This window comes from Mus musculus, chromosome 4 (assembly GCF_000001635.26).
Source record: "Mus musculus strain C57BL/6J chromosome 4, GRCm38.p6 C57BL/6J".
Lineage (NCBI taxonomy): Eukaryota > Metazoa > Chordata > Mammalia > Rodentia > Muridae > Mus > Mus musculus.
In genome coordinates, this window is record NC_000070.6 from 114,329,197 (window position 1) to 114,347,303 (window position 18,107).

At 42.3% G+C, this 18,107-nt stretch overlaps 1 long non-coding RNA gene across 1 annotated transcript; it reads right to left on the reverse strand.

The window, feature by feature from the left end:
- Positions 1-709: 709 nt before the first annotated feature.
- Positions 710-17,427, reverse strand: Gm40228. The gene is made up of 4 exons (XR_868021.1): positions 17,379-17,427; positions 3,795-4,079; positions 2,010-2,182; positions 710-931 (listed from the first exon to the last, which is right to left on the reverse strand). It is a non-coding gene; the product is annotated as a predicted gene, 40228 (long non-coding RNA).
- Between the last annotated feature and the right edge of the window lie 680 nt (positions 17,428-18,107).

Consider the following 18,107-nt stretch of genomic DNA (forward strand, 5'->3'; position numbering starts at 1 on the left):
TCTGTAGGTGGAAACAGGATAAGAATAAATAAGGTAAGAAAGAAAGAGAGAGAAAGAGAGAGGGGAGAGAGAGAGAGAGAGAGAGAGAGAGAGAGAGAGAGAGAGAGAGAAAGAAAGGAAGGAAGGAAGGAAGGAAGGAAGGAAGGAAGGAAGGAAGGAAGGAAGAAAGAAAGAAAGAAAGAAAGAAAGAAAGAAAGAAAGAAAGAAAGAAAGAAAGAAAGAAAGAAAGAAAGAAAGAAAGAAAGAAAGGAAGGAAGAAGGGAGAGAAAAAACTAAAGAATAAATCACTCCCTTAAAGTACTCACTTAGAGAGAGTGAGCAGAGTGTGGAAGGGTGAGCTGTGGACTCTGGCTATCTGGCTTTCTGACCTTAGGTAGACAGCCTAAACTATCCAGGTCTTTGTTCTCTGGGCAGGATATAGAGAAAATAACAAGGGATCACAAATCAAATGAGATATCCTCTAGTAAAGTTATTTGACTTTCACGAAGAACTGTCCAGAGTTAAGGCTGTAAAGCTAACTCTGCACCTGGCCCAAGGTCCTTGCTAATCCTTAAAGACTAAACCTGACCACAAGGGAACATTCAAGCCATTCAGAAAAGGACTTCTGTAACTCTCATTTTTTTCAAAATTTTATTTTTAATGATGGTTCTTAAATGCTTTAAACTCCCTTGTAGCCCACCACCCACCAGAGGTAATGGAAAAGAGAGGATACAGGGAAGTGGACCTGTTTAGAAAGGTTCTTTGGAGCAATTTCCATCTGTGTTATCTGGAAATCAGCAGGTCAGTTCACAGTTTAGCAGGCTGCAGCATCTGGATCCACTCACAAAAACTTTACAGATACACCAGCAGTCAGCAATCTAGTTCTGTAAGTCAGGTTAACAACAGCAGTGGCAGACAGGCCTCAGCCTAGGCTCAAGTCAGCAGGGGGGACCTGGAGAGACAGCAAGAGAAGCTCTCAATTGTGTCTCTCTCAGGGAAGTAAAAACCAGCAAAGACACAAGAACCACAAGCATTGCACAACTAGCTGTTCCCTCAAGTCAAGCTGTTTCTGTCACTCCATGGAATCCTATTTATACCCTTCAAACATAACATATCCTTCACATGCATTCAATCAGCTTGAGTCTGTGAAAGCGGCAACAAACTGCAGTACACTATCAGAAATTTTTTGGTGTTTTTCTCTCTATGGAATTCCCAACAAAAGCAGCTCAACCCTGCAAGGTAAAGCATACCAATACATGCATGTTGTTAGCAAAGAATCCTTCATCACACAGCCTTTCATGTGCTTGCTTTAGCAGAACATCTTTTGTGTCTGCTTCAGTGAAATGTTCCTTCACAAGTCTTCCTTAGCCGTTCACACCTCTTTCTACTTTAATGAAACATTACTTCATGTGTTTGCCCCAGCAAAACACCATCCAACCAACTTTCCAAAGAACCCATAAGTTTCCCCTTCAGACTTCCTTTGCTTCAATAAGGGACTCTGAGGACATCTGAATGTAATGGGTATTGATGTTCTGAGTGTGTCTAATGTCTGTCAGTGTGAATCAATATTCTGGAGTGTGTACATCTTAGAGCTGTATAGACAGGTGTGCATTAACAGAAGGGGAAAGAATGCTCATTTATTCCTCACTCTATGGAAGAGTATTGAGGCTTTTCCTTGCTCTAAATATTGAGATTCCAGTGGATTACAAGGCATACTGGAGTTTGCCTATATGCGAGGGTGTTCAATGAAACGCAGGGATCCAGAAGTGTACGTGGGAATGTGCTTGTGAAAATAAATGTGTATCCAGATGTATGAGGAGGTATGTACATGCGTGTGTGAAACTGCATGTGAGTTAGTGTCTGAGAGCTTCTGTGCACATGTGCATATAAAAGAACCCGACTACAATGCAGGCTATTAAATCTATCAAAATGCCTTTGAGCTAAAAGGCTCTGGCTTAGCCATCTGCACTGCTCAAAACAAAAAAAGCACAAACTTGGTAACATATTAAAAGCAGAAATTGTTTTCTTACAGTTCTAGAGGATAGCTCCCATTTCAAAGCACCAACAATGAAGTCTAATGAGAGCCATTCTCTGCTTCCAAGATGATACCACATTGAATCCTCACATAGAGGAAGGCAGAAAGGCAGCTGAGAAGTCCTGTTATAAGGAAACTAATCCCATTCATGAAGACAGACGCTCACTCCTAAAAAACATTCCAAAGGTCACAACTCTTAATACTGAAGCGTTGGAGACTGAGTCCAATGGAAATTTTACAGGGCACATTATCCTTAAAGCCGTAACACTCCCTGGGATATCAGTCTAATTTATTTCCCAATGTCCCAGAGAAGGAATCTGTGTTTCAAGGAAAGGTCCATAAGACAAGCCAACAGACAAACAAAAGTCAGAATAATATATGTACCAGCTACTTCTGAGCTCCAGAATCTTCCCTAATGAAGATAAGTTAAATTTAAATTTCAAATAGAGGACTATAGGGAACCTGGGACACAGAGTGAAGAAACTGCCCTAACCAGTCCAGTGCTGCGTCCAGGAGTATTAGAGCAGGTAAGTAGAATGGCCAGATTTCTGTTTTATGTGAGTCTTTTCTCTGAAAAGAAAATCATCTGTGGCAAGAAACACAATGGGAATCTCTGAGGCAGCAGACGTAACAGCTCATACCTGAGAAAAGATGAGTCTTCACTTAAGAAAGAGTATAGTGAGAACAGAATAGACTGTGTCTAGCCTATCACCTGAGCCTGTTGTATCCATCAGGATCTGGAGACTGACGGATTTTTTTTATTTATTTATTTTAAATATTTTTAAAATATTTTACACAATGATGTAGTTTTCCATAAGCCTAGAAATAAATGCAAGCCAAACATTGTTAGAACCATCTAAAACTAACTCACAACAACCCTGTAAAGTAGGTGTTATTTTCCCCAGATTACTGGTGCGATGACTGAGACTCAGTATAGAGGATAGCTCCTAAAGTACACGCAGCCTGGCTGGTAGAGCTAAGGTTTAGGTGACATTTGCTTCAAACAAAGCATTATGGTAATAACTATTTCTAAAGTATTTGCTTTGGCTCCTTTGACTGCTTAGAACTCTATACACATTCTCCATTTAGCCTTTCAGTGGTCATTGTTCCATTTTTCAGAAGAAGAAAATGAGACTTATAAATGCTGGCAAATTTTGTCAGGGAACCTTGCTGGTTCAAAGCATCTCACTCTAATGTCCATAATCTTGCAACAATGCAGCATTTTTTTTCCAAAATCAGGAAAAATGTGTTGTAATAAAACTCAAAATAAAGGAAATTTAAGAACTCTTGTGCATTGATAGTGCAAAAGGCTTAGATTATAATCTGGTTCAAAAAAGTTTCATCTTCAGGTCTACCCATTTTCTTGGTGAGTAAAATAAGAGTGGGAATCAGAGAGTTAACCTTCACTGTCAATTTGTCTTCTCTTAGAATCACCTAGAAGATATAACATCTCAAGACATGTCTGTGTGAGGATTTCCAAAGAAATCTAATTGAGGAAGAAAGACTTGCTTTCAATATGAGTCACACTATCACATTGGCTGGGGTCCTAGATTGAATAAAAAATGAGGTTGAATTTTGAAAAACAGCAATGAACTAAGTCACTTGATGGAGTATACGGTGAGTTTTAAAGGTGGCAGTTTTTTTCTAACCCAGCTAGCACCCTAATAATTGAGATGAGACCTATTGATTTATTCAACAAGATTTATGCACAATAATAGAACAAATATTCCTGTCCCCGTATGATATCTAACTACTTAGCCAAACACATGCTCCAGGTTACCTATATTTTGTCTCTCCTTGACTTGCTCTGCTCCATGTCTGTCCTCATGGAGAACTTCCTTGTTGACTCCTCCTCATGCCCAGCCTCATGGTGACCTCCTCTTCCCTCTCCTCTTCTTCCTTCCTCCACCTTCCTTGTGGCCAATTTCTTCCGCTAGACCATCTTCTGCCTTATTGTGAACTCATTCTCCTGGCTCTTCTCCCTCGGAAGATCCCTGGCTGGGATCAGAATTCCAGCATTTCTATCTTCTCTGCCCAGTCATTAGCTGTTCAGCCTTTTATTAACCTATCAAAGATAATTGAGGAACATTCTTTATACCAAATTAATACAGGAGATTCTCCAATATTCATGACAATGTCCATGTCTGGACTGCAACTTCATCTTAGGCCACAGAAATCAGCTTCTGAATACACAGAACACAAGAACCTCCTACAATAGTGGAGGAAATCTAAAGACAGCATAAAGACCAAGCTTTTCCACAGTTGTTTCTTATAATGCCTTTTATAATGAGAGAGATCAGAAATACACAAGAAGGTGCAATTTGGTAAGAAAAGTTATGTGAGCAAGTTTAAAGGTTACCAAACAAAATTAGTACAGAGAAAGCAGCTCTAATTGTTAAAGACATTTGGCTGGTACAATTAAAGAGAAACCACAAATTCTTCACGGAGACAATAGAAATGATGTTCCAAAGACAAGACATCAAGCAACAAAGGCTCTAGCTTATGAAAATGCAAATTCATTTACAAAGAGAAAGCCTGAACTGATAATGAAACTAAAGGGGTTTCCTGCTTGAAAATAAAAAGCCTAGAAGAGTGTTCTAGTGTTCTCAAAGATTCCACACAGAGTCCACTATTGCTATGCCAGGAGAAAGTTCTGTGACACCTTCATTTGGCAGAAGACCTTAGCAACACTCTCCACATGGTTTTTCAGGCATGCAAAATGCAACATTATGGAATCATAGAGGATTACATCAAGCTTCTAGAAAACTGCTGAGGCCAGAAAAACTGTGGAAGCGTCAAGTTTCCTGCAGGACCTTTATTTAAAGTCACAAAGGAGAAGCCAAAGTTGCAATGCTGCAAGTTGTTGGCAATCCCGGGACATTCCCTGAGGAAAACTGAAGGTACCAAGTAGAGCTATTCCAGGAAAGAAACTCCAGTAGGGCTGAAAAGGCAGAACTACTGAAACCCACTGAAGCCCAGGTGATGCAACAAGTCCCGGATGCCAGACCAGAAACTTTATGATTTACTGTTTGGCTTGATTTTGGTCTTGTGTTGAATTTTCTTTCCCATTCTCTTTTAGAATAGGAGTGTTTACTTTTTGCCATTATACATTGTAAGTACATGACTTACAGGGTCTCATAGTTAGAAAATCACCTTTAGTGTCAGAAAAGACTTAGGACATTTGAATAAGGTTGGAACTGTTAAGATTCTTGGGACAAATGAAATAAGAGCATTTCATGTTATAAGTTATCCATGGCCTTTGAGGTGAAATGTCATAGTTTAAAACTGGATTTTGAATATCAACTTTCTTGAAGGACTTCTGTGCTCCATGGATCCCCATTCCCTGTGAACAACTTTGCCTCACAGATTCCTTCAAAGGTAAATCACCTGAAGTTCTACCAATGGTGGCTTACAGACACAGGAAAAGATTCAAAAACCTGAGTTCTTACAAATACTACTGACACCTTCTCAGAGATGCTTCATGCCACTTAGCTCTGCCTGCATTGGTTTTTCTGAGCAGGAAGCATTCCCAACCTTCCACCCCCTCAGACCTGTAGTCCTCTGGGAAACTTTCATTTGAAGGTGTGATTTGGTAGCCATTAACAAGTGAAAATCTAGTAATCTTGGCTCTTACATTTGAATATCAACATGGCAAGGAGTGAAGTTGGTATGGTTAATCTTTGTTGTGAACTTTACTGGAGATATAATCACCTTCAAGACACAGCTCTGGGTATGTCTGTGAGGGTGTTTCTGAGAAGTGTAACTGAGAAGGAAGACCCACCCTAAATGCAGACAACAGCATACAATGAGCTGGGATCCTCAACTGAATAAACAAGTGAAAATAAGGAAGCCAGTTAAATAATCTCTACTTCCTCATTATGGACACAGTGTGAACCACTCTCTCAATCTCCTTTCGCCATATTATCCCCTCAAACTGAAACACAAAATAAATCCTAAAAGTACTCTTATCGTATGTTTTGTCACAGCAATATAAAATAATTAATGCAAATATCATCTGTCTACTTTCATATGTTAAATGAGAGGGTAAAACACGACAGTAACAAGAATATTAGGAAATAAGTAGACCGGTGAGAAGGAAGTACAATTGTGGGTAATTGGGGAATAAATCATCCTATGGAAGAACTTTATGTACATGTATCAAAATGTCACAATGAAGACCACTATATTGTATAACTAATATACACTATTTTTTGAGTAATGCCTGAGTGACAAATCCTTGCTGGAGATTAAAGGGCCCCAATCCTGTAGTCAATAATTGTTTTATATTAAAAAGTCATATCTTACCTCATAAGTTCATTCCCCACCTCCTCCAGGGATAGAACAACTGTATTCTCTACTGAGCAACCATGTGGGGCTGGAGTCAAGACAAATAAGACACATGGCCCAAATATCCCCATTGTAAGATAAGAGCCAACTGATGAGTACAGGTTCTCTCAGTTCCAACCATCTAGAATTCTGTGTCCTTAAACCTACCAGGGACCTGTGCTTTTTCTTCTAGGTCAGTCTAATACAGGTTCTAAAGCATTCCCACTACATAGTCAGACCTCTAAAGGATCTTGAAACTACAATGCTTGAGACATAGAATTAAGAGTCTCTCCACCAGAAAATAAGACCTAGAATTTTATTAATATCCCCCCAACATTGCCAGGTTCACTTGCACTACCACTCTAGCCCTGGCACTTTTTCTAGACATTGCCTGGCCTCCCCTCCATTTTCATTCCTTTCCACTATCAATTGAAGTCCTACTATAAACCAGGCAAGACATCCAGAGCCTGACTTCCAGAACTACCATGTATATTCCTAAATGTCCCAATGCCATCTCCTCAGAAGCCTTGGGTAATTCACATGAATAGATATGGCTTATTGCACCCACTCTCTCATGAACTTACAACTCCAAAACTGGTCACTGTAATAATCTAAGACCATACTGGCTCCAGTACTATCTCTCCCTTCCACACTGGCTTATCTGCCAAAACCCCAGCATGCCTTTGGTCAAGCTTACCCAATTTACCACTTGAGCTGAATTCTGACTTTTTGGTCCCAGAAACTCTAACCTCACCCCACCCTAGTGCCTGAAATTCATTCTTGACCCCACTTGAAAGATCTTTAGGACTGAGTAAAAAGCCATCTTCTGCCTCCAAGTGCACAGACATCAAGACCCACGGATACTTCTTTCCTGACCACAATGTGCCATCATCAGAATCCAGTAAGAGCTTGGCTCACTGCCCTTATCAAGGTCTCCCCAGAGTCCGTTCCAAAAGACACAGTCGTCAGAAAACACACCCAAGAAAGTGGTCAGGAAGCAACCAATCTGAATTATTTACTGTCTCATGGAAGCCAGCCAGCAGATTCTGGCCATGCAGACACTGAGAAAATATTTATGTGGGTCCTGATGGCTGCTTGGCCAGGAAGACTGCCCGCTGTCATCCTTTCTTCCTGCTGATAAGGCAAAATTACATGTCAGACAGCTCCTAAGAAACCCATGCAGAAACCTCTGGCATCTGATCAGAATGGGGCATGTTTCTACAGCATTTGGTTCCAAAGCCTGTCTTTGCTACTGACTGGGGCTTCCCTCCAGTGTCTGAGGTCCTGGGTCTGTGCCATCATGGCATATACCAGACAACCTCAAGGACTTTGTGATACTATAAGATGGTGACTCAGACAGAATCAAATGTATTCTCCAGATCTGCCACCATGGTGCCATTGGTTCATCACAGAACTATTTTTCTTGGCATTCTGGAAACGTTCCTGGAATTCCAGCATCCTAGGATTTTTCTTTCCACTTATCCAGTTTCTGTGACCAGATGGGAGAACTCCATTGGGAGAGAAAGATCTTAGCTTAAAATAAAAAAGGTTAAAATAGAAGGGGTGAGTTCAAGCAGTGTTAACCGTGTATCCCATAATAAAGCTTGGTATGGAGCCACAGTGAAGTGTCCTGTGTCCTCAAAGCCACCCTGAAGCCCACCCTATCCTTTGAGAAGTCAGACCAGGCAGCTCCAGGTAGCTTACAAGGCTCCTTTTATTTCTGAGCTGCTTCCTCTGTTTCCTACCAGTCTCTGGCTACCACTTTCCTCAGCCATAGAGTTCTGTCCTTGTCCATAATCATTTTATGCCCTTTCTTGAAGGAGTTCTATGCTCCACAAATCCCCATTCCCTGTGAACAACCTTGCCTCACAGATTCCTTCAAAGGCTGAATCACCTGAAGTTCTACCAATGGTGGCTTACAGACACAGGAAAAGATTCAAAAACCTGAGTTCTTACAAATACTACTGACACCTTCTCAGAGATGCTTCATGCCATCTAGCTCTGCCTGCATTGGTTTTTCTGAGCAGGAAGCATTCCCAACCTTCTACCCCCTCAGACCTATAGTCCTCTGGAAAACTTTCATTTGAAGGTGTGATTTGGTAGCCATTAACAAGTGAAAAATCTAGTAATGTTCTATACTGGATACGTGCATTAAATTAGTGTTTCTTCAAGAAATTAAGAACAAACCTAACCAGTATGTATTCTCAACATATCATATCTGAAGAACTATTCTATACACATTCCTTTGATCCACTCAATGGATGAACAGCTAACATCTATTCTATGCTAAATGTTGTGCAAAAAATCAGTAAGACAGTACGTAAAGGAGACAAACTCCACCTCTCCCAGTTACCTAAGGTCCTCAAATCATAGCTCAGATCATGGCCTGTCAGGCTCCTACCCTCTTTGACCCTGTACCTTTCTCATGCTTTCTCCTAGTTTTAATTCATAGAACTGTGATGTGTCATTGAAGGATATCAGAGGCCAAAGAACCCTTAAAAGTAGACAAGGTATAAACTTTTAAAAACAATTGAGTTTTATACTATAGGCTCCTACCTGGGGTATCATGCTTTGTGGTATAAACCCATATAGCCCAAGATCACTTCCTGAAACTTTCTGATTCAGAAATCTGTTCTATTTCAGCCTAAGATACAGAGAACCAGAGGCAGGCAGAACTGGTCCCAAACAGGAAGAATAGTTCTGAGCCACAAGACAAGGCATTCTACTAGCTAATATAGTTGTCTCTAGATTCCTGTTCAAAATACTAAGAGGTCAGTTATATTAATTTTACAGTTGTTCTTACAACAAATAGTTGGAAAAATACAAAATAACCTCTAAGGTTACAGCCCTGAATTAGTAGAGTATAGAATCATTGTCTTAGTCAGGGTTTCTATTCTTGCAAAAACATCATGACCAAGAAGCAAGTTGGGGAGGAAAGGGTTTATTCAGCTTACATTTCCACATTGCTGTTCATCACTGAAAGAAGTCAGGACTGGAGCTCAAGCAGGTCAGGGAGTAGGAGCTGATGCAGAGGCTATGGAGGGATATTCTTTACTGGCTTGCTTCCCCTGGCTTGCTCAGCCTGCTCTCTTATAGAACCAAGACTACCAGCCCAGAGATGGTTCCACCCACAAGGGGCCTTTCCCCCTTGATCACTAATTAAGAAAATGCCTTACAGTTGGATCTCATGGAGACTTTTCCTCAACTGAAGCTCCTTTCTCTGTGATAACTCCAGCTGTGTCAAGGTGACACAAAACTAGCCAGTACAATCATATTCAGATTATTTTAATTCTATAGTCTCTTTTGAGGTACTCAGCTGTTTAAAAGGGAAAAAGAAAACATCCAAGAAGCCAATGACTACTAGTGGCTGTCATTGTGATTAGCCATGATTAGACTATCAGTCATCCCAAGGAAGTTGCATGTTGATATTCTAAATTTATTCATGAAGAAAAATAACTAAAACCTAAACAATGTGCTGTGGTGGTCTATGTAGAACTCAAGAAGTAAAATCAACATCAACAGAGGTTTCTAGTGGGTAAGCGCAGGCACTTCTTCGAGAGAAGACACAGGAACAGGCCCTTGAAAGCTGGGAATAAATTCACTCAGAGGAAGGAGTCTCAAGCTAAAGATCTATGAAAGATTATTTTGCTGTCTGGAAAGCAGCTTGTAGGTAGGGAAAACTGATAAGATACAGGAAGAAATCTAAAGGGTGTTAGGGAAAAGGAAGGATGCCCTTTCTTTATATTTAGTATGCAGGCAACATAAAAATTTTCAACTAGAAAAACAACATTTTATAAGTCAAAGTCTCTAAGCATGGAGAAATTAATATGATATAGAGACTATTTTGTGTATTGTATTAATGTATCACCTGTCAATAATAAATCTGATGGACTGAGAGTTAGGCAGGAAATAGAAGGTGGAACACCTGGGAAGTAGAAAGAATTCTGGGATAGAGGCATGTAGGAGATTCACCCAAAAATATGTGGGAAGATGGACTCATGGTACCTGAGCCTAGCTATATAGCCAAAGTATTTGTAAATCTATTTTAAGACTGATTCTTATTTCTGATAACATGGAGCTGGAAGGAAGAACTGGACCCAGCTTGTACAATATTCACCCTTTATAACCTACAGTATTATTCTTAATAATAGTAACTGGCCGTATGTATCAGGTGTAAATCTCAAATTGATTTTAACCCTAAACATCAGTCTTGTGAGTGGGATAACCGTATCTCCTTTTACAGAAGAGGAAAGTTGGGTTTAGCATCTTGTGACTGTCCCCTCTGGGCCCAGGGTTGTTCTTCAGGAACACCCATCCAGATCCTGAACTCTGGGCCAGCATGGGCTGCAGAAGCTGAGTTTGGATTTCTGGCCTGTTTGGGAGTCTGGAGCAGCTGCTCAGTCTCATCTCACTTCAGATTGTAAAATCCTGCAACTCAGCGGTGAGGCTGGCTGCCTGCTGGGACTGATGAGCTGAGCCGTGGGTGGTCAGGAATGTTTCAGGACTTCCTGGGCCCAGTGTTCCAGGTCTAAGTGTCTAGATTAATGATCCATTCCCAGGAGAGGGAGCCGAAGCCCTGACTGACGCCAGGCAAGAGGCATCGATTAGACTTTATACTCTGTTTCCTTTTATCAGAGGCACCCCCAGGTGGGCTGGATTCTAATAATTAACAACCCCTGAGCCCTACAATATGAGTGACCTGGGAGAGGAGAACAGTTCTAGCAATGGGAGATGGTTGTGGAAACCCAAAAGCATAAGCATGGCCTCCTAGCAGACCACTATGAAAGTGGAGTGTAGCAGGGGAGACGGACATGCAAAGTCTGCTCATTGATAATAATAAAGACAAGTTAGCATATCTGTTCATTACTGAATCAATAAAGTTGGAGTACTGAACACACCAGAGCATGGTAGGCACAAATTATCAAAGCAGGAATGAGCGATTTCACTCAAAACCAAGGATGCAGGTAATAGAAAAATAAAAGCTTCAGGTAAAAGCTAACCTAGGATGGAAACTTAAAGGAGGAATGGATGTTGGTTGAACCAATGCAAAATGGAGATCACAGGGATGGGATGGTCCAGAGGTTTGCGAGTGTGGCATCTGGGTAAAGGCATAATGGTTGGGGCCATTGAGTTGTCTGCAGGCAGGATTCACATATGAGGTATACTGGCTCACATTATAGGTGTTCAGGATCGGGAGTCTAATACACTTACCATGGTGGATGGGTCGAGAGAAGTTCTCTGTTGGGACAAGGGGATTGAGATTTACCCTAAGGACATCAAATGAGGAAGCAACCTGATTAGAATTGCACTTGAGGGAACTCTCTTCCCCTGTAGGCTGAGGATTCTTGGAAGAGGAAAGAGAATGAAGCAGACAGCATTTGGGTGACAAGAGATAGTGGTGACCTGCTTTTGTCATGTTTACCACAAAAGACATCAACATTTTGTCTGGTGTGGAAAACTCTGTCTTAGGATTGTTTTTTTTTAATTTAATTTTCTTTGTAATTCATTTTTCATATTCCCCATTCCATTGCCTGCCCCCTCCCATCTACCCTCCAACTGCTCCACATCCAACACCTCCTCTCCACCCAGTCTCCACATGGATGTCCCCACACCCCATCCCACCTGACTTCTAAACTCCCTGGGGCCTCCAGTCTCTTGAGAGTTAGGTGCATCATCTCTGAATGAGCACAGACGAAGAAGTCCTCTACTGTATGTGTGTTGGGGGCCTCATATCAGCTGCCTAGTTGGTAGTACAGTGTCTGAGAGATCTCAGGGGTCCAGGTTAATTGAGACTGCTAGTCCTACTACAGGGCTGCCATCCTCCTCAGCTTCTTTCAGCTTTTCCCTAATTCAATCTCAGAGGTCAGCATCTTCTGTCCATTGGTTGAATGTAAATATATGCATCTGACTCTTTCAGCTTCTTGTTGGGTCTTTTGGAGAGCAGTCATGCTAGATCCCTTTTTGTGAGCGCTCCATAGCCTCAGTAATAGTGTCAGGCCTTGGGACCTCCCCTTGAACTGGATCCCACTTTGGGCCTGTCACTGGGCCTCCTTTTCCTCAGGCTCTTCTCCATTCCCATCCCCGTAATTCTTTCAGACAGAAACAATTATGGGTCAGAGGTGTGACTGTGGGATAGCAATCCCATCCCTCACTTGATGTCCTGTCTTCCTGCTGGAGGTGGGCTCTATAAGTTCCCTCTCTCTACTGTCTGCATTTCATCTAAGGTGAAATGTGAGTCCAGGGAGTCTCTCACCTCCCAGGTCTCTGGTGCATTCTGACGGTTTCTCCCCCAACCTCCTATTTCCTGAGGTTACCTGTTTACATTCTTTCTGCAGGCCCTCAGGGCTTCAGTCAGACTCTTGAGAATATACCGAAAAAATGCCTCATCATGCCACAGGGGAACGTGTTCCACTATGTTCATAGTGGCCTTATTTGTGATAGCCAGAAGCTGGAAACAACCCAGATGTTCCACAACAGAAGAATGGATTCAGAAAATGTGGTACATTTACACAATGGAATACTACTTAGCAATTAAGAACAAGGACATCCTGAGTTTTGCAGGCAAATGGATGAAACTAGAAAGTATCATCCTGAGTGAGATAACTCAGACCCAAAAGGACATGCATGGTATGTACCCACTAATAAGTGGATATTAGCCATATATATATACATATATATATATCACAAAATACAGTCCACAGAATTCAAAAGGCTCAACAAGCTGAAGTGTCCAAGTGAGGACACCTCAGTCCCCCACTTGGGAGAAAGAAGAAAGCAGTCACAAGTGGGAAGTGAGGGAGGGACTTGGGAGGGAAAGTAGACAGGGTAGGGGGCAGTGGAGGGGGACAGGGGAACCTGATCTGGTATTGGGTGAGGATTATTTTTTTTACTAGAAAAACAGTGCACCCTGTGGTTGTCAACTGATGTTAAGTCTCCTGAATGTGTTAGTTCCACCCTCCTCTGATCTGAGAATAAAACATAATATTCTGGCCTTTCTTGTTTTATAGACTTCCCCAAATCACTTCATCAACTCTGTAGAACATTTTTTTTTTCTGCAGTGGAAAACCCTTCTATCATCAGTACACATGGAGAAAGTCCTTCTGTTTCTAACCTTAGATAACTCCAGAAGACATGACTTCCCTTTCTGTTCGTAACTGAGTACCGGGCAGCTGAGCATCCATGATGGGCTGGCATTGCTAGGCACTGTGGATGCAGCCTTTGCTTCATCTCAATGACTTGGAGGACAAACTCTCAGCCCAACACTTCAAAACCTTAGATGGTTCCTCAATGCCCTCCACAGCCTCATAATCTCCTCTCTATTACTTCTACCTTGAGGCACTTATCCCACAAATACCCTGTAACATTTGTTTCCTAAATGGAAATGTCTTTTTATCAAGATGCTAATACTCACACTCTAATTCAAGGAGTAGCAAACTTAGAAAGCAAAAGTAAAATTTCTCTTCCCTGTTTTCTTCTATCTTATAAACTCTGCTCAACAGTGCACTTTTGGCAAATATCTTTCTAGATTCTTTTAAACATTTTCTCTGCCTTCTGTCAATTCTTACCTGTTCTTCAAGACTCATTACAGTAGTGGTTCTCATTCTTTGGGTTGCAATCCTTTTGAGGACCAAGTATCAGATATGCTGTCTATCAGATATTTATATTTTGATTCATATCAGTAACAAAATTACAGTTATGAAGTAGCAGTGAAGATAATTTTATGGTTGGGGTCACCACTAGATGAGGGTCACTGCATTTTGAAGTTTCGGTACCACTGCATTATAGAGCTAGTAAGATGACCATGGGTCAGGTACTTGCCATTATACCTAATAACCTGAGTTTGATCCCATGTGAGGACAGAGCTGGAACAGTCCTTATCTGCTCACTGTCATAGTCACAGTGCCTTGTATGTAGTAAACCCTCAATAAATATCTATAAGATATGTGGATGCATGGGTAGACAGATGGAAGGCTGTGTTGATGAATGGATGGATGCAAGGATAGATGCAAGGACTGATGGCATTCCTGTGAGATGTTCAACAGAATACCCATAAGGAGATGAAGTTGACATCAAGCAGTGAAAAGGATCTCCGCTGGGAATTAGGAGCCTGGACTGGTGTCTGGCTCTGCCTTCTGCTTGTATTCCTTTTGTGAGTTTCTCAGCCTTTCTAACATTCCATTTCCCCACTGGAACTGAATAGTAGGGCTGGGTAATTCTCCAAAAGCCTCTCCAACGGATGCTCCAGAATGCTCAGTTGGCGGTGACCCAGCACCCCTATTTCACACCTCTATAATTACCCACCTGCATGCCTTTTATTATAGAGATGGGGGTGGGGTGGGGCTCATTAAATAAAGGGCAAAAGGAAATTGCTGGCTTGCCAAAATGACATTGCTGGCATTAACTAGATTAATGTCTGAAATGAAAAGCCCACAAAAGCAAACACAAAGAAGCAAAACCAAAACAGAGAAGCAACCATAGCTTCCGCTGGGGGGCTTCATGGTCACCTGCTCCAGCCTGTCTGACCCTGCAAATCAATCTTTCCTTACAGGATAGGTCAGTAGAGTCACTCCTGTCTTCCCAAAGCTTAGTGACCTCAAAAGTCATTATCCTCCAAGAGTGACCTCAAGGTTCATTATCCTGGGCACTAAGTCCCAGGCTAGAGTTGAAGAGGTGAACAGACAATATGCACAGCATGAAAGCTGGGACAGGAAAGACAAGGCTGAGGATTCTCCAGTTCCTGAGATTTAGAGCAGTAGTCTCTAAGCTGAGTGATGAGTTGTTCCATAGACGGTTTCTGCACAGGGCCTTCTGGGTAGAGGGAAGAAGATGAAGACAGAAGCATGAAGGGGCACACTTCTGCAAGGCTGAAGCATTGAGGGAGGGGATAACACTATTCCACTGTAGCTTCTTCTGGCCATACACCTACCCCAAAATATCAAACTGCAATGCCAATCCCCATGCTGAGTCACAGTGCCAACACCCACAAACATCTATTAAGTAGTCATGGGAGGAAACTGCTGCCAGATGGATTGCTGGTGCCTACCAGTTCTGAGACACAAAGCAGACCATGGGCAACAAGATCAAGACATTAGCCAGTTTGCAGTATTGACACTCCGAAGAGATGCCATGATCCTAAGGTAGAGGACCAGCCCCGCCCACGGCTCCCCGCTGCTCCAGTGGTGGCCATCATGCAGTTGTGGGACCTATTCTACCTTGCCTCAAAGGGTATGCTATGGCCAGATTGAGAATGGAGACTATGGGGAAGCATAAGCATATAGGAAAGCTTCCTCTAGTTGACTCAGCATCCCCAGGTCCTTATAGTAGATAACTACTTGCTAGCCTCTGCACTCAGATCTAAATCCTTGCTCCCAAGCACCACAACAGGCCTGCCATTGGGACTTTGTTTTGTCCCTGTAGACACATACTCTTGGGTTGTGCTATGAATCCAGCCATTAGAGGATGGTCTTTAATTAAAAGCCACAACTTCTGTAATGCCTTGAACCCTTAGACACCAGAGCTGTCACATCAACAGCTCAAGGGACATTCTTAACATGACTTACATTACCAGCTGCTTATGCCAGAGTCACTTAGGATGCTTCCTTCTGAAGAGTAACAATCTAATAGCATAGCCACAGACATACTACTGAGTATATGCCGTGGTAGAGGGCCATCCTGCACCCTCTCAAACCTCAACAAATTACAAGTAAGTCCAGGCTACCAGCACATGCATAGGTCAGTCCTGGTCAGGATCACCCATGCCAGACTAGGTCACTGGGTATTAATCATTGCCAAAAGAGCAGTTAAACTAAAAACCAATTCATTAAAGATTAAGCTTCACCTCCAAACCCCTCAGGGAAGGGGAGCTGTGGCTGGGTAGCCATGGCCTGCTCTGGGAGGTCACCAACTGTGAAAGTTTTCTCAGAGAGCCTATAATGAGGAGTTGGGTAGCCTGGGCTCCAGTCCTGACTCCAGTTTGAACTTGCTGAGGAACACTGGGTGTGCCCATTCTGCATTCAGAGTTCTAATTTCTTCCCTAGGAAAATGGAGAAAACTTCACTGGGTTTGCCATCCTGAGGGTAATATACATGCTTGCCCTTCTCTCTCTCTCTCTGAAAACCCAGGTTGTCTAATTGCAATTGCAATATTGAGACCGTGGAGACTTAGCAATGAGTTACCACTCCACCCTGAGGTATAGAGGGCAGGATCTCAGACCTACCCTTCTTGCTCCCCATACTAAACAGACTGCATTGCTCACTCTAAAAGCATGCCTGCTTCTTTCTCTGGGACAAGTTTTTAGCTAAGTCCTCTGAGTTCATTCATCCACAAGAAAAAAGTCCTTATTTAATATATTCTTGGAACTGCCATTTGGATTATCCTAGTGGGGTCAGTGAAGACACAGGACCTTCACGAATCAAGATCTAATGTTGAAGTGATGATCTAATATAGAATGAAGCAAGCAATGACTGATACTGAATATCATGGGCTGTGTATGCAGCTGGTAGTGTGATAGCCCCAGAGATCTCCTGGTGGCCCTCCATGGAAATGGCACCATTAGCATTCTGGATTGCAACAAACAGATTCTGTTCCAATGGGATGTGTGAAGCAAGGTAAGAGAGATATTGAACTTGGTAACTGAACCTCACTTCTTCCCTTGCTCTTTGACCATTTTATAAAATGAGTCTACTCACTTCTTCGCCTGTAGATGGCAGCACGGCCCCCTTTCTCCAAGAGGAACCTTGATTTCCCTTGAGAACAAGTGCCTCAAGAGGGTAAAGTGCAGAGATAAAAATGAGATAAATTTGCCCCACAGCAAACATTCTCACATGTGTAAAATGTAACAAATGTGAATTTGCCAAACTTCTGAAGCCTCACTCCAATTGTGAAATAGCCTTTCCAAGACTCTAGCAAGATTCCACAAATCACCAAACATTTTCTAAGGGAACATTATATGGAATCTATGGCACAGTCAGCACCCACAGAGCCCAGCTTGGAAACTCCAGAGCAAGAGAGATACTACTCATGATCCTAGAACAGCTACCTTCTTCCCAGCCTGTTCTGCACCAGCATCTCATCCTGGAACTTTCACAGACATTGCCTCCAGTTCTCTAGTGCCAAGTCCTCACCTTGTGCCCTGAGCACTGCTAAGTTGGTTACACCATGTCATGCCTTTGTGACCCATAATCCTGACATCTGACTTTACCATGAGAAAACAATGAACTGAGGAGTTTCTTGGGCTGGAAATGTAGTTTTATGGGTAGAGTACTTGCCTAGCATATAGGAAGCCTTGCTTTTGATCCCAAGAACCATATAAACCAGGTATGGTAGCAGACACTTCCACCTCTAGCACTCAGGAAGATGAAGCAAGGGAACTGAGCGTTGAGGGTCATCCTAGGCTGCATAGAAAGTTCTAGGCCAGCCTAAAATATACGACAGTGTCTCAAACAAGCAATAACAACAACAGAAAGTGTTAACTCTCCAGACTAGCCAGTTGTTACCTTACACAAATGGGAAACTGAAGAAGGTAGAGCATTCCACTCAAGGTCACATGGTAAGAGCCATATAAACAGGGCAAAGAGCCTGGTCTGCTGCTGAAGGAAGAGTTTACAGAAGCTGAAAGCCAATGCAGTATTGGGGAGTCGTGCCAGATTAGGCTCATATCCAAATCGTCCCTCTGAATAGTTTGCCTACTCTCTAAGAAAGCCTTGGAGAAGTACTCAGGCATGTCCTACAGCCATGTACTACCCAGAGAAAGCGAGTTCACTTTATC